At 37.4% G+C, this 25,739-nt stretch overlaps 1 pseudogene; it reads left to right on the top strand.

The window, feature by feature from the left end:
• Positions 1-1,884: 1,884 nt before the first annotated feature.
• LOC115842549 (serine/threonine-protein kinase 35 pseudogene) lies at positions 1,885-9,833 on the top strand (annotated as a pseudogene).
• The last annotated feature ends 15,906 nt before the right edge of the window (positions 9,834-25,739 follow it).

Genomic DNA, 25,739 nt, shown 5'->3' with positions numbered 1-25,739 from the left:
CATATCTGATAAGGATCTGGCATCCATAGTATATAAAGAAGTGTTATAACACAATAATAAAAAGATAAATAACCCAATGTAAAATGGATTTGAATACCCATTTTTCCAACAAAGATACACAGATGGCAAATAAGTACATTAAAAGATGCTCAATATCATTAGTCATTAGGGAAATATAAATCAAAAGTGCAATGTTATACCACTTCACATACACTGGGATGGTTATTACAAAAGGCAAACAATTAGAAATCTTGGGTATAGATAAATTGGAGACTTAACATATTGTTGGTGGGCCTGTAAAATGATGCATCCATTCTGGAAAACAGTCTGATAATTCCTCAGAAGATTAAACCAAGTTACCATATGACCCAGCAATTCTATTCCTAGGTACATACACGAGATATGAAAGCATATGCACACCAAAAAACTTTACTTGGAGAGACTTTCAAGATGGTGGAGGAGTAAGAAATGGAGATCACCTTCCTCCCTACAGATGGATCAAAAATGCATCTACACGTGGAAAAACTCCTACAGAACACCTACTGAATGTTGGCAGAAGACCACAAACTTCCGAAAAGGCAGGAAAATTCCCACGTACCTGGGTAGGGCAAAAGAAAACAGGAAAAACAGAGACAAAAGAATAGGGACGGGACCTGCACCAGTGGGAGGGAGCAGTGAAGGAGGAAAGGTTTCCACACACTAGGAAACCCCTTCACTGGCAGGGATGGGGCGGAGCTTTGGAGCCACAGAGGAGAGCATAGCGACAAGGGTGCAGAGGGCAAAGCAGAGAGATTCCCACACAGAGGATTGGTGCTGACCAGAACTCACCAGCCTGATATGCTTGTCTGCTCACCCATCAGGGCAGGAGGGGGCTGGGAGCTGAAGCTTGGGCTTCAGAGATCAGACTCCAGGGAGAAGACTGGGGTTGGCTGCGTGAAGACAGCCTGAGGGGGCTAGAGCGCCACAGCTAGCCAGGAGGGAGTATGGGAAAAAGTCTGGACCTTCTGGAAAAGCAAGAGACCATTGTCTCAGGGTGCATGAGGAGTGTGGCTTCCTGCTCCATGTGCCCACAGACGATAGAGCACCACCTAAGCAAGCTCCAGAGATGGACATGAACTGTGGCTATCATCTTGGACCCCAGAGGCGGGCATGGACCGCTATCGCTGCCGCCACATCCACCAAGGATCCTGTGTGCAAGTGCAGGTCACTACCCACAACCTCCCGGGAGCCTGTGCATCACACCACGGCCAGGGTCCCATGATCCAGGGACAACTTCCCCTGGAGAACACACGGTATGCCTCAGCCTGTTGCAAATTCACGCCGGCCTCTGCCACCACAGGCACACCCCGCATTCCAACTGTGACTACCGTACCCCTCCCTCTCCTTAGCCAGAGTGAGCAAGAGAGCCCTAATCAGCCGCTGCTTTAACCTTCTCCTGTCTGGGCGGGGAACAGATGTCTGAGGGCAGCCTACATGCAGAGGCAGGGCCAAAACGAAAGCTGAGCCCCAGGAGCTGTGCAAACAAATAAGAGAAAGGGAAATTTCTCCATGCAGCCTTAGGAGCAGGAGACTAAATCCCCGCAATTGGCTTGGTAAACCCTGCATCTGTGGAATACCTGAATAGACAACAAGTGTTCCCAAAATTGAGGTGGGGGATTTGGGGAGCAACTGTGGACTTGGGGTTTGCTTTCAGCGTTTGATTTGTTTTTAGTTTTATATTTATCCTAGTTTAGTTTTTAGTGCTTGTTTTCATTTGTGGGTTTGTTTACTGGTTGGGTTGCTCTTTTCCTTTTTCTCTTTTGTCTGTTTAGTTTGCTTTAACCAATTTTGGGGGGGGTTGTGTCTGTTCATTTTTTTTTTCTTTTCTTCCTTTTCTTCTGAGCCATGCGGCTGGCAGAGTCTTTGTGCTCTGGCCAGGTGTCAGGCCTGAACCTCCAAAGTAGGAGAGCTGAGTCCAGAGACCTCCCAGCTCCAGGTAATGTTAATTGGCAAGAGCTCTCCCAGAGATCTCCATCTCAACACTAAGACCCAGCTCCATCCAATGGCCAGCAAGATCTAGTGATGGACACCCCATGCCAAACAACTAGCAAGACAGGAACACAACCCCACACGTTACCAGAGAGGCTACCTAAAATCATACTAAGTTCACAGACACCCCAAAACCCACCACCAGATGCAGCCCTGCCCACCAGAAGGACAAGATACAGTCTCACCCACCAGAACACAGGCATCAGTCCTCCCCACCAGGAAGCCTATACAAGACACTGATCCAACCTCACCCACTGGGGGCAGACACCAGAAATAAGAGGAACTATGAACCTGCAGGCTGCAAAATGGAAACCCCAAGCACAGTAAGTTAAACAAAATGAGAAAACAGAGAAATACACAGAAGATGAAGGAGGAAGGTAAATCTCCAAAATTTACAAGCATCCCATGCAGCTCAATATCAAAAAAACAAACAACCCAATCCACAATTGGACAGAAGACCTAAATAGACATTTCTCCAAAGAAGACATACAGATGGCCAACAAACACATGAAAAGGTGCTTAATATCACTAATTGTTAGAGAAATGCAAATCAAAACCACAATGAGGTATCAACTCACACCAGTCAGAATGGCCATCATCAAAAAATCTATAAGCAATAAATGCTGGAGAGGGTGTGGAGAAAAGGGAACCCTCTTGCACTGTTGGTGGGAATGTAAATTGATACAGCCACTCTGGAGAACAGCATGGAGGTTCCTTAAAAAATGAAAAATAGAACTACCATATGACCCAGCAATCCCACTGTTGGGTATATACCCTGAGAAAACCATAATTCAAAAAGATACATGTACCACAATGTTCATTGCAGCTCTGTTTACAATAGCCAGGACATGGAAGCAACCTAAGTGTCCATCGACAGATGAATGGATAAAGAAGATGTGGCACATATATACAGTGGAATATTACTCAGCCATAACAAAAAATGAAATTGAGTTATTTGTAGTGAGGTGGATGGACCTAGAGTGTCATACAGAGTGAAGTAAGTCAGAAAGAGAAAAACAAATACCATATGGGATGGTTGCTCAAGAGGGAGGGGTTATGGTGATATATGTATACATATAGCTGATTCACTTTGTTATACAGAAGAAACTAACACAATATTGTAAAGCAATTATACCCCAATAAAGATGTAAAAAAAAATTACTTGAAAGTTCATAAGAGCATTACTCTTAATATCCAAAATGTGGAAACAGCTCAGATGTTCAACTGCTGAATGGCTAAATGAATGTGTGGAATATTACTCAGCTATACAAAGGTGAATAAAATACTGATTCATGCTAGAATGTGGATGGACCTTTAAAGACTTATGCACAGTGAAAGAAGCCCAACAAAAATGGCCACATACTGTGTGGCTCCAATTATATGAAATGTATAATATAGGAAAATGCATAGAAAGAGCTAATAATTATCTGTATATTGTCTTTCTATCATTATAAAATGAACAATGATCAGGAAGTGTCACTATTGGAGGTTTTGAACTCAGAAGTCTCATGGAGACATGTCAAATAAGGTGCTTTACTTATATTTTTAAGTTGTGTTGTGGAAATTTGAAGAGGAAATGGGAAATATTTCAGATGAAGATGATAGTACATTCAAAGAACACAAAAGGAACTAGATTAGTGGGGATTCTCAATTTTTAGTTAATTGCCTAGTTACCTCAGATATTGGAAGTTTAAAAAATGCAGGTGTCTAAACTTAACTCATACAGAGTGAAGTAAGTCAGAAAGAGAAAAACAAATACCATATGCTAACACATATATATGGAATCTAAAAAAAAAAAAAGGTTATGAGGAACCTAGGGGCAGGACAGGAATAAAGACGCAGATGCAGAGAATGGACTTGAGGACACAGGGAAGGGGAAGGGTAAGCTGGGACGAAGTGAGAGAGTGGCATGGACATATATACATTACCAAACGTAAAATAGATAGCTAGTGGGAAGCAGCTGCATAGCACAGGGAGATCAGCTCAGTGCTTTGTGACTACCTAGAGGGGTGGGATAGGGAAGGTGGGAGGGAGACACAACAGGGAGAAGATATGGCGATATATGTATATGTATAGATGATTCACTTTGTTATAAAGCAGAATCTAACATACCATTGTAAAGTAATTACACTACAATAAAGATGTTAAAAAATGAAAAATGGTTAATGAATTACAACCTATGTAAGAATTTATGATGGGAGGGTCCTTGGGTTCTCTATTTGTGAAAATGCTTCTCAGGTATGTCTAATGTGCAATGACCTATAGGAATCACTCCTATAACCTGTCTTCTAGAGGGCAGGAACCAGGCTGTACTTATATGTTTATCTTTCAAACCAAGTCCAGAGTAGTTTTTCAAGAGAATATAAACCGAAGTTCACACCATAACAATATACACATGGACAGGTAAAAGTGACCTTCCCATTATTTAAGCAGGAGGGTCAATTTATATCAAAGACTTTGACCAGAAATAACTCCTTAATACTCAAGTTACTAAATGGATAGCCAATTGCAAAATTCCTACTGATCCTGTCATATGGCTTTATTTTTAACCAGTAAACTCCACTGATTTGGCTTTCTTTTTTTTTTTTTCAGATCTGAGTCTGAGCATCTGTATACCTTATTAATGCCATTACTTTCCATATTTCAATGCATTTTATGGAAACCTGTCATTAACAGTATAAAAAACTAATTGCAAGTTTCATGCCACATTAATTTCCCCCATAAACAAACATCTGAGAATTAAGACATATGCTAATAGAGAACTGGTAATTTTATCCACATACCTACCAAGACAGATGGAAGTCACCTCAGACAGAATTTTGATAAGGAGGACTGAAAGCCAAAACCTTCTTTTGCAAGGTCTTGACAAGTTCTATGTGATCTGTTGTCATAGTTACAACTTCAGATGCCAGTTTCCTACAGCTTATCTTTATTTTTGAACTCATATTTTCTGATGAAATATGGATATTTTAAGTAAAGAACAGGCCTTTGTGATGACTTCAATCTAACTCAAACACATGGCTTTGATTCTTATACTCATGGGCTAATGGTTGTCTGAAGACATCACCAGTCCTTCCTCCTGGCTCACACTGGTGAAAGTCTATGTCAGCTGGAATAAATCACTCTCTCTACTCTTCAGTTAATTAAAATATACATTCTTTGAGTATTCTTTTGGAGGGTTCTCCAAGAATGAATGTCATATACAACCTGACTCAGATAAAGGTATTTTCTGTTAAGTGAGTACCCACATATATTTTCTAGTCCACTTTAGAGCAAACAGAATGATACATTTCTTTGTTGATGAAAAAGGAGAACAATAGTTAGGCATGTCACTGTTTTCATTTTTATCATTGGAAACCTAAAGAAGGTACTATGAGGATAAATCTATACACATTTTTAGGTTGACAAATTTGACTATTATTTCCCTTTCAAATAACTATTTACAGTTTTGAATGATTTTTTCCCCCCAACAGGATTGAACAATTTAGGGAAAAATGGCTGAACTGGCTTTTGGTAGATACATAAATTTGCAAGGGTGAAAGATAAAGAAGAACAAAGGAACTTTACAGATTCTATTTAACCATTCTAAAATACCTGCAGTTGAAAAGAAATATCCAAACTGTAAGTAACGATTGAAAGCTGGTTTGATTTAGTTGAATGTTACAGAATATGCATATATCCATACACTGCTTGGCAAACATACATGTGCCTTTCCCTCAAAGCCCAGTATTCTTGCACTGGCATGTTCATGTGTCCAGTTCTTGCCAACTGACTCAGGAAAAAATGACAAGTATCTATCCTAGGACAGAACATAGAGAATAGGTGTGATTTCTCTCAGCATTTTCTTCTCTTCCTCTTGTCACCCTGGAAACACACACACACAGTGAGACTGCAAGACCCTGAATGGTGCATGAAATAAACATCATGTGCTGAGTTCCTGAGATTGGGGCATTAATTTTTTACTCAGCATAACCTCATTTATCTAGATTGGCACAAATATATGTTAAATTTGGAATAAAAAATACCTGAGTTTGGGCTTCCCTGGTGGCACAGTGGTTGAGAATCTGCCTGCTAATGCAGGGGACACGGGTTCGAGCCCTGGTCTGGGAAGATCCCACATGCTGCGGAGCAACTGGGTCCGTGAGCCACAACTACTGAGCCTGCGCATCTGGAGCCTGTGCTCCACAACAAGAGAGGCCGCGATAGTGAGAGGCCTGCGCGCCACAATGAAGAGTGGCCCCCGCTTGCCACAACTAGAGAAAGCCCTAGCACAGAAACGAAGACCCAACACAGCCAAAAATAAATAAAATAAAAATAAATAAATAAGAAGACCGCAAGATCACTATTAAAAACACAAACAAACAAACAAACAAAGACCTGAGTTTGAGTCTCAACTCCCTTATAATCTTTATGATCTTCACAGTGCCAGGTAACTCAGGTGAACAACTTCTCAATGAAGTTAATGCTCACTAAATATCTACTTCTTCTCATATATCTCAGCCTAAATTGTACTTAGTTTGTGGTCATATGACTAATTCTGGTTAATGGACTGAGAACAGCAATGGCATGCATTCCTTACCATCAGAGGTAATAAAGAACTGCTATTCCTCCTTCATTTCTCTTTCCCTCTGTCATGAGGATCCATAAGCCAAAAGTTTCAGAAGGTATGAGCTCTAAGATAGAGCACCATGGCTTGAACCACAATGGGCTCTGAATGATTGAGAAATCATCATTAGAAATTAGTTTAAGCCATTGGGATTTTATGGTTTATTTTTAAGCTCAGCATAGACTGGCCTATCCTCATTAATTAAATGGTCTTTTTTTAATGTCATTCTTTGATTCCCTTAATCACTACCATATTTTCTACAGCAGTGGCTCTCTAAGTGTGATCTGAAGACTTGGGTTGAATCAAAAAATGTGTGTTACCAGTTAGCAATTAGATAAATATAGAAACTGAGTGTAAGACTGTAGACATTTTTTATAGCAACTGAATATTTCCATGACACCTAAATATGTGTGATCATGGTTTCAGCTACTCATTTATATTGTATTTCACATGTTTTGTTATGGTTCATTCTATTGTATTAGTCCATGACAGGTTTAAGGAATAATAAGGAAACTGGCCTCTATAACATATCAGACATTTGGAACTGTTGAATGAATGAATTAAAATGCCCGTGTTCCTCATATACAGAGATATAGTTTAGCATGATTTAAAATGAGATTTATCATTTCTGGTAAATGTGATATATACTGAAATAATGTAAATAGCATACCAGAAAGCACAGAGAAGATAGAAAAACAAAGACAGAAAGAAATAAAAAGTCACCAAACTTTCATTGTAATTAACATTTTAGTGAATTCTTGATATCTACTAACACACACACACACACACACACACACACACACACACACATACAGCCTTCAAGTATTAACTTAGTTGTACTATAGGAGACAATTTATGCAATATGCCTTTTCAGTCAAATATATATCATTGACAAATTTACCTGTCACAAACTTCAATTTTACTCATAATTATTGACATAAACATAGTTTTTTGTTTTGTTTTGTTTTTTGCTGTACGCGGGCCTCTCACTGTTGTGGCCTCTCCCGTTGCGGGGCACAGGCTCCGGACGTACAGGCCCAGTGGCCATGGCTCACAGGCCTAGCCACTCCGCGACATGTGGGATCTTCCCGGACCAGAGCACAAACCCGTGTCCTCTGCATTGGCAGGCGGACTCTCAACCACTGTGCCACCAGGGAAGACCATAAACATATTTTTTTATTGTATACATATACCATAGTTTATTTATCCAGTCCCTCGTTGATACAGATTTTGGTTATTTCCAACCATTTGTCATCCATGACAGAGGGTAAACTTCCATAAACATACTTATGAATACATGTTTTCACATGCAAATGATGTTCCTGGGGGTAAATTACACAGAATCCCTGAAAATGAGCTTGCCTATCTCACATACCCTATTAATTTATGGTCCTTTTGAACAAAACCCATTTCTTGACCATTTTTTCAAACTAAGAATTTAAAAATATGTATATATTCCTCACGTTTTGCATATTAGGGATCCATTTTCTTCATCTACTCATAGGCATAATATAGTTCTTCAGGCCTGCATACATGTGATACCTAATGGTCAGCAATTACTATAATTGACTTGTATATTATTGGGAACAAGCCAAGGACAAACCCAACTAGCCAGCAAGGCCTGCAGAAACATTCTCTTGGATGGTTATAAATCTATGAACTGGATAGTGGCTGTTTTGTATCTCTCCCTTGGCCAGCAGGTGTAATGGGATGGGACTAAATGTACCTCAGTGAGCCCACACATTTATGATCCATCTGTTCAAGTAGGAAGGAATGAGGCAGGTGGGATTCTTCATGCTATAATAGGGCTTAGATAGAAGCAAATGGAAATGATGATTTTAATCATCTTTGCAGAGCTATAACTCATATTTTTAATTCATATTAAAGTTACACTCACACTGTCATGAAAGCTATGGCTAATAAAGAATGAACTTTTAAAAAATTATTTTTCTTTAATTTAACATATCTTTTCATGAAATTTTGCATCCAGTGGAGGCCGAGGCCCCAGGCGAGTCTAGCTGGCACAACAGTGGTGGAGGGCAGCAGCTGGTGGCCACTACAGCCTGTTGGCAGAGATCAGGTGCAGCAGCTACTGTGAATTAGGAGACAGCGAGGCCCTCACAGAGGTCAAGAACATCTGCTGTGACAGCCTGGAGAACTTGGAGCAGGTGCTGGCAGAATTCTGTGCCCTGACCAACCTCAAGTGGTACCACCAGAACCTTGTGCAGTTTGAGGAGTGTGTCACACAGTGTGACTGACCAGTACGTATGTGAGTAGTGGCTACAAGAGCGCACGGCTTTATTTGCGCCTGTTGGAGACCTCCGTCAAAGAAGAAAGGCTCCTGGGTTATGCTGAGGAGCCTTGCTACCTCTGCCTTGTCATGGACTTATGTGAACGTGGAGGCCTGAATCAGTCTGTCCTGTTCTGGAGGCTGGACCCAGCCACCAACAAAGCTTCATGCTACAGCTCAGGACCACCAGTGCCTTCAGACTACATCATGCACAGGGATCAAAGCTGGAGGACAAGCTCAACACGGAGAGGTCTGGCACCCCCATCCTCAAGGTGGCAGACTTTGAACTAAGCAAAGTCTGTGGTGGGCTGCCCCCTCTCCCCCACCTCCCAAAATCAAAGAGGGAAATCAAGACAACACAAATGTGAATGTGGATAAATACTGGCTTCCCTAAGCCTGCAGCTTAGATTTCTAAATAACCCCCTGAACTCTAGGAGGGATGCTACACAGCCAAGGCCAACATCTTTGCCCTGGGCATTATCATCTGGGCAATGATAGAAAGAATCACTTTCATAGACTCTGAGATCAAGAAGGAACTCCTGAGGTCCTGACCAAGATCTCCCTGTTGGTGAAGTGCTGCTAGATGATGCAAAGATGGAGTAGCATATCCCCCAGAAATTCAGGATTCCCATGTCTGAGGGGACCAAAGAGCTCTTGAAAGAAGTTAGCTGCTAAATCAGGGACCTGCCTGATACCTTTGAACTTGAAACCAGAATGGACCAGGCCACATGTGGTGCTTCAAATTCAGGGCAAAACATCCTGGGTGTTTTTAAAGTAGGTGAGTGTACTGTTTGTTTGGCATGTACACTTAAGACTGGATTCTTCATCCTGGGCCCTGTGGATTTGGGAGGAAATGCAGGGTTGAAGAGAAAATGTGCTTGTCATCAATGGTGCCCCAAATCTGAATGAGGGGATATGTGGGAATATTTGAGTATGAGTTGGAAAGTCTAAAGAAGTCTTCTGAGTGGAGGTTGCATTTGAGCTGAGTTATTTTTAGAAATGCTTTTTTATAATCAATTAATGAACGTTTACTGTAGAAAATGCAAAAAAAAAAAAAAATAAGAAGGTTGGTTAGTTTATTTGACCTGAAGAACAAATTGGAAGTTTAAATGATCCAGTATTATTGTCCTCTTTAAACAGAAGAGGACATTGTCTTCCTTAATTATATAGCATGTAAAGGACACTCCAAGTTCTTTCCCTCAAATTTCAGGGAGCTTTCAACTACCTCTTTTTATTATGTACACAAAACATTCTATATTAACACATTATTTCAGTGGTATCTGAAAAAAAGGAAAGAAAAGAAAAAAAAATAGACTTGATCTTGATAGGAAACACCAGGAAAAGGAAATTCATTCTATAGGGAGGAAGCATTTATTGGCCAAAGACCCATTTTGCAGCTGTGGAAATAATTATGGGAGGAATATATGTGAAGGAATATAGGAGGATCCCAGGAGTTATAATTGTAAAGACTGAGAGCTTTTATCTGGAACTTGGAGTCTTACTGCTTTTTCATTGTGTAACTGGAAGTTTCTACTCTTTGATCAGTATCTCCTCATTTCCTCCACCCCTCAGACTCTACTACTTATGAGTTCAGCTTTTTTAGATTCCATGTATAAATGTGGTCATACAGTATTTGTCTTTTCTGACTTATTTGACTTAGCATAATGCCCTAAATGTCCATCCACATGGTCACAAAAAGGCAGTATTTCCTTCTTTTTTAGGGCAGAAAACCTATTGTGTGTATTTATACCTATATCTCTCTATATCTATGTAGATAGAGAGAGATAAATATTTCACATTTTCTTTATTCATCCATCTTTCCATGGACACTTAGGTTGTTTCCAGTTTCCATGTCTTAACTATTGTGACTAATGCTGCATTGAACTTGGAGGTGCAGATATCTCTTCTAGATCCTGATTCATTTCCTTTGGATATATAATCAGAATGTGATGTTTGGATGTATGTTTAGTTTTTAAGGAACCTTCATACTGCTTTCTAGAGTGGCCATACAAATTTATATCTCCACCAACGGTACATAAATGTTGTCTTTTCTCCTCATCCTTGCCAATCTTGTCTTTTTGATAATAGCCATGCTAACAGGTATAAGATAGTATCTGGTGGTTTGATTTGCATTTCCCTGATTATTAGTGATGTTGAGAACCTTTTCCTGTACCAGTTTGTCATTCATATGTTTTCTTTGGAAAAATACCTATTCAAGTCCCCTGCCCATTTTTAAATTGCATTACTTTATTTATGTATTTATTTATTTATTTATTTGATATTGAGTTGTATGAGTTCTTTATACTTCAGATATATAGGTTGTAAATATTTTCTCCCATTCAGTAGGTTGCCTCTTAATTCTATTGTTTACTTTGCTTTGCAGAAGCATTTTAGTTTGATATAGTCTCCTTGTTTATTTTTGCTTTTGATGCTTGCACTTTTGTCATATCTAAAACAATCATTGCTAACACCAAGGCTGAGAACTTTTTCCTATGCTTTTTTTCCAGGAGTTTTATAGTTTTAGATTTTACATGTAAGTCTTTAGTCTATTTTGAGTGAATAGTGGTCCAGTTTCATTCTTCTACATGTGATTATCCAGTTTTGCCAATACCATTTATTGAAGGGATTAGCCTTTCCCTATTATATATTCTTGGCTCCTTTGTCAAAAATTAGTTGACCATATATGCATGGGTTTATTTCTAGGGTCTCAATCTTTTCCACTGGTCTATATGTCTGTTTTTATGCTAGTACCATACTGTTTTGATTACTCTAGGTCTCTATGGCATTTGGGTCTGCAAGGTAGACTGAGGTGTTGGTGCAGGCTGGGAGCCTGGGTTCTTGAGATCCAGCCTAGCTCTAGGGTGGGTCTGAAGCCTGCATCTGCAAGGCTGGAGTCTGGGTCCATGAGGACTGGCCTAGCAATGAGACAGAGGAGGATTCTAGGTCTCTGGGAGCTGGTCTGGAGGCTGGGTACATGGAGGTCAGCCTGGTACTGTGGTAGGCTGTGAGTTTAGGACCACAAGAGACCACCTGGGCCCTGGAACTATGGGGGCCTGACTGGTGCTGGGGTGGGCTGGGAGCCTGACATCATAGGAGCCAGTGCTGCTGGTGCAGGCCTGGTGCTGGGCTCCTTGCAGTGAAGTCAAGTGGAAGGTGTCTCTCTCCATGCTGGGCTGACTGGGTCTGGAGTGGGGGGTCAGAGAGGTAATGTGAACTTATCTTTGCTACTTTCTTTAATGTGTCTGTTATCTACGCTCCACCCAAGTGATGCAATCTCTAACTCCTGGGATCCTTAGTTCCTGTGAAGGCATTTTCATGGGCAGATATTTCTTCAATGATATCTCTGGGAGGAGACGAGTACTAGAAATTCCTATATCCCTATCTTGCTGACTCCAGAAATGTGTTTTTTGTGGGGATTTTTTGTTGTTGTTTGTTTGTTTTTTGCAAACAAAGTCATGAACTGATTCACATTGTCCTTACCCCTTCCTGTTTCCTTTGATGCTGGAAGCATCTTACATACTTAGATACACATTTTAACATTTATGTCTCTCCCCCACGTCCTGCATCTATAGAGCAGAAAACACTGTATTAAGTTGATCATAATATCAGTTAGCAAAAGATTAATGTATAATGTTCAACCACAATAGGGATTTCAGATTATCACTACATGACACTACTTATAAGGTACAAGTGTGGTGGTGTTGGGGAGACGAGGAGGGTCAATGGGGAATAAATACTGAAGCATGAATCTTTAACTCCATGAAAACAATTGCTCAAAAGGAATTCTAAAATAGCTACAAACCTAGGCAAGTTATTCTTAGTAATTTATAATGTCTGAACTTATAAGTTCAAGCCTGAACTCCCTGTATGCATAAAGTTCATATCATACAGGGAGTTCATATCATACAGGGAGTTCAACTTCAAGCCTGAACTCCCTGTATGATAAATTTTATGTGTGTAACTGCTGCTTGGTAGAGCATATAATTTAGGTAAAACTTATATCCTTTAAGTATTAATAGCTATGCATCTCTTTCTCTGGTTCCCTATTACATCTTTCAGACTTCCATGATACCACGTCCATACTCTTAGTCTCCTTCATAATTTTATAAACTTTAATTTTTCATCTTTCCAGAGTGGATAGTAACAAAGTTTCAGTCTGTTCTAAGCAAAATCCTGTCCTGTCTTCATCATTACAATAACCTCACAACAAAATTGTTCATTTTCATATGCTTTTACTATAATCTTGCATAGAGCCTGAGAATGGCAGATTCAGTGACAAGTGTCCTTAGCAACTTCCTTGTTTTGAATAACAAAATTTTAAAAATTCATAAATTGAATCTATACCATATCATATGGTTGATGATTAAGCTTGGACTGAATTCTGAGGTCTAGAAAAGATCCCTTTCTCTTCCCTGCCTTAGATTGGTTGGAATTACGATGAGATCAGAGTAAGCATTAAATCAGAGCATTCCTCAATTCAACCCCAACTCTCTGTTTTCCAGGAATAGCTTTTTTGAAGAAATAGTGCTGTTTTGGATTCTGCATTCAGATGGCAATGAAAATTGAGAACTTATCTGATCATCTCAGAATCTTCCCAAGTGTTTGTTTTGAGTACTAAGAAATAACTTTTAAGACAGGACATGTGGTGGTGGAAGGCACAGGCAGCTTTTCTAAATTGGCTCTCACTCACATAAGACAAACTGGTTTGCCACGTGACTTTTAAAACCATTCAGTGATTTTATAAAGCAAATATTTCTATTACTGAGAAAGGATTGTTCATCATGCTGTGATCCTGAGTGTGTAATCTCCTAAAATTACTATTCCCCTTCTGGATTTAGGTGTTAGGAACACACACAGGCATTATATATTAATTTAGAAGTCAGTTCTTAAAGGTCTTAAATGGATGAATCCCTACCCCTACCTCTTGGTTTGAGTGACCCCATACCTATATATCTTTTAGTCTGGCACCACAAAGCCAATATCCTGCAAAGAAAATGATCACATTATCAAATTACATAGACTGTATCGATTAGCAAATATGACAATGCTTATTTGTGCTTATGAGGAGACAGTTTTGACATCTAAATAGCCAAAAATATTACATCCTATATCTCTGGCTTTAAATAATTACTCCAACTTCAGGCTGAATCTATCTTCACCCCCACTCCTTTAAAAATTTTTTTTTAGTTATAAAATTAAGTCATTAGTGTCTTTAATATCTCTCCAGTGGTATCAATTTTTTTCTTCTTCAACTATAATATGAGTAATTAAGCCCATCAGGACACATTTATTTATTTTTTTTAAATAAATTATAACTATGATGGTTGTTGAATCTGGACTCTCAAACTCAAAGACGCTAACTAAATGCCAGGGAGACAGTGGAAGAAGATTGGGTGATTTAGTTGAGCAATGAATCTTTGATTAGAAAGAAAATGGCACCCATAGGCAATATGTACCTAGGGGACTGGGTGATGGTAGTGTGTGTGTGTGTGTGTGTGTGTGTGTGTGTGTGTGTGTGTGTGATTAGATTATTATATAGCAAATACTCATTTCCTTCTGTTTGACCACAATGGAAAGTATACTTTTCTTTGCTTTTGATTTTGGGCTTTGCCAGTAACTTACCTTAGCCAATGGAATGGACAACAAAGAGAAGCTTCAAATAACTGTGCAGCAGTGCTTAATTTTTCTAGCTGTCTGCGTTTCACCATCCTAATGAGGATAAGAGTTACATAAAGTAGATTATGATCTAACATGCAACTTGGAACCGAGCAAAGTTGAGCTCTGCTTAATTAGTCATATTCTAGTTGACCCACAGAAACATGAGTGAAATGTTTATTGTTGTATATCACTAAATTTTATAGAGTTCTAATTATGCAGAGGTATTGTGAAAATAGCTAATATGATGAACATTGCTTTATTTTTAACATCCTTCTTCCAATAGAATTTTCTCTAACTGATTATAATGAGCATCAACTAGAGTCAAATAATAATCTATGTTCAGATTCTTGTTCCTCTGCTTATTAGTTCCTGTGGGACTTTGGAGCTTAACCTACATTAGGCTAGAGTTCTAATTCACAAAATTCAGATAGTGATACCTATCCCATGGTGGTTTTCTATATTATATATAACAACATATGTCAACTGTGAACAAAATATCTGAATCATGGGATGCAATACATAGTAGTCATTCTTATCATTTTGATTACTTATACTGAGTGTATACGCATATGGAATTAAAATGTATTTTTTTTTTAATATAGCACTACACTCCTAATCAAATTCTATGAGCTCTCAGTGACCTATCTACTAAGTGAGCCATTTGTCTGCAAATATACATCAACCAGTAGGTATTTCATTTGCAAGATTAAGACCCAGGAGGGATTAATATGCCTTAAAGGGCCACTTCTAGAAAGTTCAATTTATTTGTATAGCAGCAAAAATGCCAGACCAGGCCAATTTTGCTATCATAAAATTTAGACATTAAGTCCCTTCACAAGATATGGTGAAGTGACATCACCATATCTCAAGCATAAATGTTGCATTGGAAGTATATTCAAAATATGTATTTTTTCTTACTAGAAGAGGCAAATCAATATTTAAATATTTTTCTTTGGTATCTTGTTAACAAATGTTGAATGGATAATTATAATATTTTGTTTAGTCTTACAGGGTTACTGGTGTTAAAATTACTTTCCTTTTTCCATAAAACTGCCTTTGCTCTTTCATCAAATATAAGTTGACTATATTTGTGTGATTCTATTTCTGGACCCCCATTCTGTTCAATTGATGTATTTGTCTAGTCTTTCACCATTGCCACAAAGTCTTGATCACTGTAGTTTTATAATAAGACTTGAATTCATACAATCTGTATTGTCTTGTCTTTTCTAGGTTTTTGCTTTTCCATATATACTTCAGAATTAGTTTATTGATAACCACAAAATAAATTGCTAGGTTTTTGATTGGGATTGTATTGTATCTATAGATCAAGTTAGAAAGAATAGACTCCTAACAATGTATCTATATCCATGAGCATGGAATATTTCTCCATTTATTTAGATCTTTGATTTATTTCATCAGTTTTATAGTTTTCCTCATACAGCTCTGTGATTTGTACATATATTGTTAGAGTTATATCTATTTCAAATTTTTGTTATTGCTAATGAAAACAATGTTGTGTTTTTAATTCCAAATTCAATTGTTCATTGCTGCCATATAAGAAACAAATCGACTTTTATATATTGACCTCATATCCTGCAACTATGCTATAACTGCTTATTAGTTCAAGGGGATATTGTTTGTGTGTGTCAATTCTTTGGGATTTTTTTACATAAACAATCATATCATCTGTGAAAAAAAGATTTATTTCTTACTTCCCAGTCTGTATGTCTTTTATTTCCTTTTCTTGTCTTTTTGAATTAGTTAAGATTGTAGGGGAAAAACAACTAGTGTCTTACCATTAAGTATGATGTTACCTCTAGGTTGTTTTTTTTTTGTTTGTTTGTTTGTTTTTTTGCAGTACGTGGGCCTTTCACTGTTGTGGCCTCTCCCGTTGTGGAGCACAGGCTCCGGACGCGTAGGCTCAGCAGCCATGGCTCACGGGCCCAGCTGCTCCGCGGCATGTGGAATCTTCCCGGACCGGGGCACGAACCCGTGTCCCCTGCATCAGCAGGCGAACTCTCAACCACTGCACCACCAGGGAAGCGCTGTTTTTTTTGTAGATGGTCTTTATCCAGTTGAAGAAGTTCCTTCCATCCCTGGCTTACTAAAGTCAAATATTTATTCATGATAATAACTTTCAAGGAACTGGTCCATTTCATCTAACATCAAATTTGGGGTAAGGAATTGTTCATAATCTTCCTTTATTATTATTTTAATGACCAGGAGATGATTTGTGTTGGCCCCAGAATTATCATTTCTAGTAATTTGTATCTTCTGCTTTTTTTTTTTTTTTTCCTGTTTAGCTTGGCTAAAGTTTTATGGATTCTATTTCTCTTTTCTACAACCAGCTTTTGTTTCATTTATTTTCTCTATTAATATTCTGTTTGCAATTTCTTTACTTCTATTCTGATTTTTATTATTTTTTTGTTTCTTTTGGATTCAATTTCCTCTACATTTTCAAATTTCTTTAATGTTGAAGTTTAGATTATCGGTTTTAGATTTTCATCTTTTATGATATATGTACTTAATATTATAAATTTATCTGTCTACTTTTTCTGTATCACACAAAATTGGAAAAGTTGTATTTTCATTTTCATTTAGTTCAAAATACTTTTTAAAGTTTCCCTGATACTTCCTCCTTTACCCATATATTACTTCAAAGTATGCTGTTTCATATCTAAATATTTTGGGATTTTCTAGCTTCATTCTGTTATAATTTTTAGTTTAACTCTATTGTCATCTGAGAATATACTTTATATGATTTCTACTCTTTTAAATATGCTAAGATGTATTTTATGATTCAGGAAGTAGTCTATTTTGGGGAATGTTTCATGTGAGCTTAACAAGAACATGTATTTTGATGTTGTTGAATGAAGTATTTTATGAATGTTAATTAGATTCATTTGATTGATAGTACTTTTCATTTCAACTATATAGTTAATGATTTTCTGCTCCTGGATCTGTCAGTTACAAATATTAGGGCTTAAAGTCTCCAACTATAATAGTGAATTTGTCTATTTCTCCTTTCAGTTCTATCATGTTTTTCCTCACTCATTTTGATGTACAGTTGCTGAGTGCATACACAGTAAGAATTGTATGCCTACTTGAAGAATTGACCCCTTTATCCGTATGTGATGTTCTCTTTATATCTGATCATTTTTCTTACACTAAAATCTGCTTTGTCTAAAATTAATATAGCTATTCCTGATTTCTTTTGATTAGTGTTAGTATAATATATTTTCCATCCCTGTGTTTAAAATTAAAGTAGGTTTCTTGTAGACAACATATACATTTTTTGTTTTGTTTTGTTAATCCATTCTGATAGTCTCTATATGTATATTAAGACCATTTATTTTTAAAATGATTATTGATAAAGTTGCTTTAATATTTACCACATTTGTTACTACTGTATTTTGTATTTGTTGTCCTGTCTGATTTTTTTGTTTCTTGTTCATTTTGTTCTGCATTCTGTTTTTAATTGAGCATTTTATGTGATTCAAATTTCTCACTTCTCTTAGCATATTAATTATATTTCTCAAAATGTTATTACTGGTTGTCCTAGAGTTTGCAATGTTCATTTACAGCTAATTTAAATCTACTTTCAAATAAAACTATACCACATCATGATTAGTTCAGGGACCTTATTTCAGATTTCTTCATCTCACCTCTTATAATATTGGTGACATATGTTTCACTTAACCATAATCATCTAAAATATTATTTCAATTATTATTTGGAACAAACTATTATCTAATAGAACATTTATGAATAAGATTTTTTTAAATTTAATTTTACCTTAATTTCTTCTCAATTTTGAAAGGTAATTTTGCTGAATCTAGATTTCTAGGATTTTTCTTCTTTTCACATTTTAATATTTCACTCCACTCTCTTCTTGCTTGTATAGTGCTTGAAAAGAAGCCTGGAATAATTTTTATTCTTGTTTCTCCATAGGTAAGGTATTTATTGCCCCTGTCCCCATCCTGGCCTCTTTAAATATTTTCTTTGTCTTTGATGTTCTGAAGTTTGACTTTAAAATGCTTAGGTGTAGATTTTTTTAGTATTTATCTTACTTGGTGTTCTTGGAGCTTCTTGTCTTTGTGTCTGTCAAAAATATTAGAAAGTTCTGGGACTTCCCTGGTGGTCCAGTGGTAAAGAATCCACCTTCTGATTCAGGGGAGGCAGAATCCATCCCTGGTTGGGGAACTAAGATCCCACATGCTGTGAGGTAACTAAGTCTGCACACCACAACTACTGAGCTCATGCACCTCAATGAGAGAGCCCATGTGCCGCAAACTACAGAGCCCATGTGTTCTGGAGTCCATGCACCACAACTACAGAGCCCAGGTTCCCTAGAGCCCACACACCACAACTAGAGAGAGAAAACCTGTATGCCACAATTAGAGAGAAGTCCGAGCACTGCAACTAGAGAGAAGCCCAATTGCCTCAACAAAGAGACCGCACACCGCAACAAAAGATCTCACATGCCTCAACAAAGATCCCACATACTGCAACTAAGACCCAACACAGCCAAATAAATAAATAAATAATAGTTTTTTAAAAAAGGAAAGTTCTTAGCCAGTATTACCTCACATTTTTCTTCTGCATCCTTTTATCTTTCTTCTGATATTTTCATTGAACATATATTTCACCATTTGAAATTGTTCCAGCCTTCTTAGATATTCTTTTCCATCTTTTCCATTCTTTTTTTTTTTTCTCTTTGCATTTCACTTTGGGAAGTTTCTGCTGTTATATCCTCAACTTCACTGTTTATTTTCCTGCTGTATCCAATCTACTTATGAGCTCATCAAAGGCATTCTTTATTTCTGTCAGAGTGTTTCTGATTTCTAGCAGGTTTTTTTTTTTTATGATACTCTGTTAAAGTTTGCATCTCTCTATGCATATTACCCATCCATTCTTGCACATTATCCATGTTTTATAGTCTTTAGCATATTAATCATAGTTATTTCAAGTTCTTGGTCTGGTAATTTCAAAATCTCTGTCATATCTGGCTCTGGTTCTAATGTATGCCCTATATCTTCACACTGCATTTTTGCCTTCTAGCTTGACTTGTAATTTTTTGTTGAAAGCTATACATGATATAACAGGTAAAAGGAAACAAGGTAAATAGGTCTTTATTGTATGTTTTTATATTTATCTGGCTGGGAGATAGGCTCTGTTTATTGTTTGCTGTAGGCATAAGTGTCAGAGGCTAAAGTTTTCTCTGGTAACCTAGTTTTTGTTTCCCCTGCCATCTTTGTGTTTTTCTAAGGACTTCATAAATAGGGTCTGAGTCTTGAAATTTTTTTCAGCTGTAATATCCAGTTATTATGCAGGAGCCTTATTGTTGTGATAATAAGATGTAAGGGAAAAGGAAATATTCTATTATCCTATCACCTGTGCTGTGACCTTTCTAAGTACTTGTCAGTTGTCTACTGTACTCTTTAGATAAGAAAGGAACACTAGAAGGGGCTGGACTTGGATATTTCCATTCCCACACATTGATTAGATTTTATAAAATAGTTTCCCTTGAGGGCAAGCATTTATCAAGGAATATAGAAAGGTGTAGGCTTATTTCACAATAGCTACTTTTCCCTTCTTCTAGCTGGAAGCAGGAGGGAGTTTTTCTCCAGTCTTTACAGAATCTGGTGGAACCCTTGGAGGTAAAACTCACAAACGTGTGGGGTTGTCTCCAAAGTCAGGCCTCCATAAAATTTTCTCTCTCAAGCTAGTCAATATTCAGTCTCCAGCAGTTAGTCAACTACCCTTTAAGTATCCCTCCAGCAGTGGTTCTGCTCTTGGTAAAATGTGATTCTCTATATCTGCCTATCTCTCCAGTTTTCAGTCATTTGTTCCATGACCCTAATTCTCTGTTGGATCTAAGAAGAGTTGTTGATTTTTAGTTTTTCAGCTTTTTTGTTGTTGTTTCTGTTAGGATCCAAGCTCTTTGTATGTCAGACTGGAAATTACAAGTTCAGTTTTTAATATACAAAAAGAAAACTCAAAAAAAACAAGGCAATTGAAAAAGGTATGGAACAACACTTTAGGGGGAAAAAAACTAATAAAAATCACTTTAAACCTATAATTCTATATCCAGCAAACATATCTTTTTAAATGAAAGCAAAATATCAACTTATGAAGAAGAAAAAGTACTAGGGGACGTAGAGAATCACATGGATACACACACACACAAAGGCCTATGGCAGAGAGGGTAAATATAATAATCTAAGACAATCTGTTTGATGTTCTGGGTCTGATCAGAACACATGCACTGATGTAAATCTTTTCCATCACTTACTTATGACATCTGTCACTGACCATTGGTGGACAAGAACTCAAATCATATGACTCATCTGTCATGCTGGGATGACAGTGTAAATTTGTCACTTACTTAAAAAAAAACAAAAACAAAAACCTGCTGGTCTGGCAGATTCACATGAAAGTCTCCATTTGGAGGAATGCTGGTGACCAAAAGATTAAAAACTGAATAGTTACATCATGCATATGCAGAGAAGGTTTAATACCACATCATTTCTACATAAAATGAAAATTCTTTCTCTACCCAACTCAGGTTCATAGGAGTTAAATAGTAAGATCTATTTTTTTTTAATCCTGAGGCAATTTGGTTTAATCCTGAGGCAAAGCTGATATCATTGAATAGGGATAGAAAGAAACAATGTTTGGAATTTATGATAACTTCTAATCAAATAATGGCTGATTCACGTCGTTATAAAGCAGAAACTAATACACTATTGTAAAGCAACTATACTCCAATAAAGATGTTAAAATATATTAATTAATAAAAAAATTTATCTTATCTCACTTGAATTACTTTTCTGCAATAGGAATTTAGAGTTTTAGAATTTAGAGGTTTACTTGGACTGGGAATAGAGTATTGAGGAGACTTGAAAAAACAGGGAGATAAAGAGGTGTGAGTACCAACTAAGCTGAGCTTCAATTAGGAATCTCTCTAGCACACATATGCTACTTTGTAAGGACTACCCACACCCAGCTCATTCCTGGTTGGTGTACTGATTTTGGAAAGCCATGTTAATATTAGCTGACCCTACTCTCCAATCACCAATGGTTGTGCCAGTGGTAGATACATGACTCCAACTGAGGAAGGGCTGTGTATTTCCCTAACTCCTTGTTACTCTATGGTCATGGTACCTGAGCGGTCATCCAGCAACACAAAAGTAACTGTAGGTTTATGTTTCAGGAGATGAGAATAAGATCCTGTCAGGGACCCCATTTGGTAACCTGTGCCAATACATGGAGTTCTCTAGATAGATAGAGTGACAGATAGAGATGGAGAAGGAGATAGAGATAGAGATAGATCTGCCTATGTATGCAGATCAAAAAAACAAATTTGTATTACTATTTCTAGGGTAGATAAAAGTCATCTTTTTAAACATTTATTCAGATAAAATTGACATACATATGCTAAATAAATTTGAAATATATATATTTATTTTACTATATATATAATATAGACAGACATATATATGTATATATATATATAATATATGCCTGTCTATCAAGAGTGGAATTGGACATCATCCTCATTCACCTTGGGACCTTTCTGTATTTTTACCTATTGGCTTCCATGAGACTTTTTTTAATTCTTATAATTTTTTATGATAAATTAAACTATATGTAAGCTACTTGGACTGAATTTTGTTCCTTAGAGCTAAGGTTTTAGAATGAGACAAGAATATTTTAAACTTAAATGATTTAATAATTTACAGTCTTTAGAAACACAGTTCAGGTCACATATACTATTTGTGATAGATGACTAGTTAATTTCTTCTTCAATATTCCCAGGACCTAAAATCTAAAGATATGAAGCCACTACATCAAGAATCTGTGTGTTCAATTAATGCAGCACCATAATTACTACAAATTTTTTTTTATATATATTTTGAGTTGAAATTCACCTCTGTATAAATTTTATTCATGAGTCTTACACATACTCCCTTGGAATATCACAAGATACGGCAGAGGTGGACCCTGGCTCAGATCCCAGGTCAGCCATTTCCTAGTATTGTGACCTGGGGCAAGGTATTGAACTTTACTCTTTCTCAGTTTCCAAGTTATTGTGGTGATTAAAAGGTATAATGTAGGTAAATTTTTTGGATTAGTCTGTTTATTGAGCCCCAATCTCTGCTTCAGATTGATAATCAGAAGTGTTTTGTGGTATTGTTGTTGTTTTGGTAAAATTTTATCTTAATAACTCCAATTTGATAGCTAATTTGTAAAAACAATCCTGCTTTTTATTCCTCAACTGAAGCTGAGAGTCTTCAAGTTATCATTGGACCTCTTGATCTGTACCCCCAGAAGTAAATGCCCTGAGTACAACAGCTCAGGATTTGTTTGTCCAAGGTGGTGTTGAGAATTTGAGTCCAGATGGCTTCTAATTTGAACTGTTGATCCTTTTCCTTCCCTATTATGTGACTGCTCCTACCTCAGTTGGTCCTGCACTGGGGTTTCAACAGGACGCTTGTTTATGAGGAAGGTGAGGCAGCCTGTGTAAGCAAAGAAGTATGTTCACAATTTGAGGAGTCTTATCTAACTTCCCTTCCAGATTGAAGTTTGTCACCTCCCAGTTACTAGGCACTTATTGGGCCATCAGGAAGGATTTGACAGATGTGTGATTGAATGACTAAATCAGAGATTTAAGGGCAGAGATTTGGGGCAGCACAAAGATCTTTTCTGATCAAGAAGTAGGCCTGGGGCAAGAACTGCTTTTGAATTTTTATTATACTTTTTTGTTGTTTATTTAGATCAACATGAGCCTCTTCTTTTGGAGCAGCAAATAAATAACTGAAATATTGTTGACTTTGCCTATAAAGCAGGCTAGTCAGAACAATTTACCACCAGGACCGTCAAAACTATTAGCATGTTTCTACTTACCTATGGGCTCCATAAAGAAAGCCCATTGTTACTGAGTAGAAATGTTAATAAGGATTTTATTCAAAATCCTTCTCATCAATTTTCTCCTGCCATGAGGAAGCCTGTATTATTTTTCAGCAACAAGATTTCACAGTCATGTTTGCTTTGTCTTGGCCAAAGAGCTACATGTTTATTTCAACTATATTAAATTTTAATCACGTATTCTGTTGGGTACTTTATAGACCCATGACTATGACAGGAAATGTTACCACATAAAAGAGATACTCCCAACTTTAAGTACATCTCAAGATTTATTGTCCTATAAATAAATAGTTAATTCTCTTCATAGAATCCCCTTGACATGAAACAGGTTGTTATTTATATTTAAATCTATTAACCACATCTACTCCATTCTTTACTAAATATAACAACCAGTGTGTTCCATTTACCTCATCTAGATAGCTGTTTTGCCTTTTTTCTGTGGGTCATAAAATGGATAATGTGCAATGACTTACCAGGACTTCAGCCACATACCATACTGGATGCATTGCTATATAGAGTTTAATCACAGAACAGTTTCAAATTGCATTTACTTTACTGTCTTCCCATGCAGATTCTGGATTTTAAAAATCTCACTGCTTGAGCTAAAGATGGCTGCTTCAGTAATTCACAGCCAGCACACTCATGAGTGGTTGAAATTTGATGAGGTCACGTGTGTTATGCTCTGTCATCCCTGAGGCTTGTATATGAATATTTGGGCATTAATGAACCTTTGTGTGATTGTTAGAGCTCTCCAGTGCTCAAGAGTTTCCAATGATTTATAATTATGTAATTAAGTTCACCTGCTCCTTCTCTAAAGGTCAAGCCTCTACCCTTCAAGTAATCTATATATGTTCTCATCTTCTTAATCTTACCTTCTGTTGTGTTTTATAGCATTCTATGTACTCTGGTATCATGTTCATTAACTGAATTCCTAAAACATGTCAGGTGCTGGATATAGAACATGGGCAGGACAGATGAAGTAAACACTTGCCATCATGGGACTTACATCCCTTGTTATCATATATGCATAATGTAATATCCAGGAATACCTTAATTTTTCAGAAAAACTGTCAAGATATACAGGGCTTGTCAAGATATGACCTAATAGGGCGTATGACTGTTAAATTCTATGAGCCAGTACAGTGAGCAAGCAGCAGAGGAAATACCAGACATTCACATGGGTTGGAACCAAGACCACATAGTACATGCAGAAATATGAAATTCAGAGGTGAATCAGAGTAATTAATCAATGGTTATTCATTCTTTCACTTATGAAGTCATTTAATAATAATATGTTTATCAACAATGCTACACCAGAAACTGTTAGGAGCTGCGATTATTAAAAACATATTGTTTCTTGTTGACACTAGGAGAGATAAAAATAGGAGAACTTTTGAACTTCATCATGTGTGATGAACACAAAATGCTATGAGTGAATTGAAAAGAGGAACCCAGACTAAGCCTTCAGATGCATCAATTCTGCTCTTTCAAGAAGCTAAGTGTGTCTTGAAGGATAAAATATTTTTTACAGACTGGAAGAAAGTTCTGGTCAGAGCTAATGGAATATGGAAATCCACAACCTAAATATAGGTATCAGACGCAAGAAGCAAGCCCAAGTCCTGGGAATAAATGAGGGAGAGATTAAAAAAGGAAATCCGTGTCACACCAATGAAATTAAGCATGGCACATCTCAGACAAATTTTACAAAATATTTGAGCACTATCTTAGTTAAACTTCCTCTTTTGACATCTTAAAAGTCATCCTTCAATATTTGGCAGTTAAAATGGCCTCATTTTTTTCACTGATTTTTAAAAACATTAGGAACAGGAATAGACTATCCAATACTAAAATTTAACTCCTCTGCTTACACTTTGAGTGATTGTGAGTTCTGGTTCTCCAAGAAGTAGATGTCAAGAAGAGATTAGGGGCTTCCCTGGTGGCGCAGTGGTTAAAAGTCCGCCTGCCGATGCAGGGGATGCAGGTTCGTGCCCCAGTCCGGGAAGATTCCACATGCCGCGGAGCAGCTGGGCCCGTGAGCCATGGTCGCTGAGCCTGCGCGTCCGGAGACTGTGCTCCGCAACGGGAGAGGCCACAACAGTGAGAGGCCCGCGTACCGCAAAAAAAAAAAAAAAAAAAAAAGAAGAGATTAGATGTGTAAGAGATGTTTTGGGGAAACACCTGTGACAGACAAGGGAGAGACAGCAAGGTATTTTAGACCACGATGCA

This window comes from Globicephala melas, chromosome 12 (assembly GCF_963455315.2).
Source record: "Globicephala melas chromosome 12, mGloMel1.2, whole genome shotgun sequence".
NCBI classification, from domain to species: domain Eukaryota; kingdom Metazoa; phylum Chordata; class Mammalia; order Artiodactyla; family Delphinidae; genus Globicephala; species Globicephala melas.
This window is presented reverse-complemented; position numbering and strand designations above follow the sequence as displayed.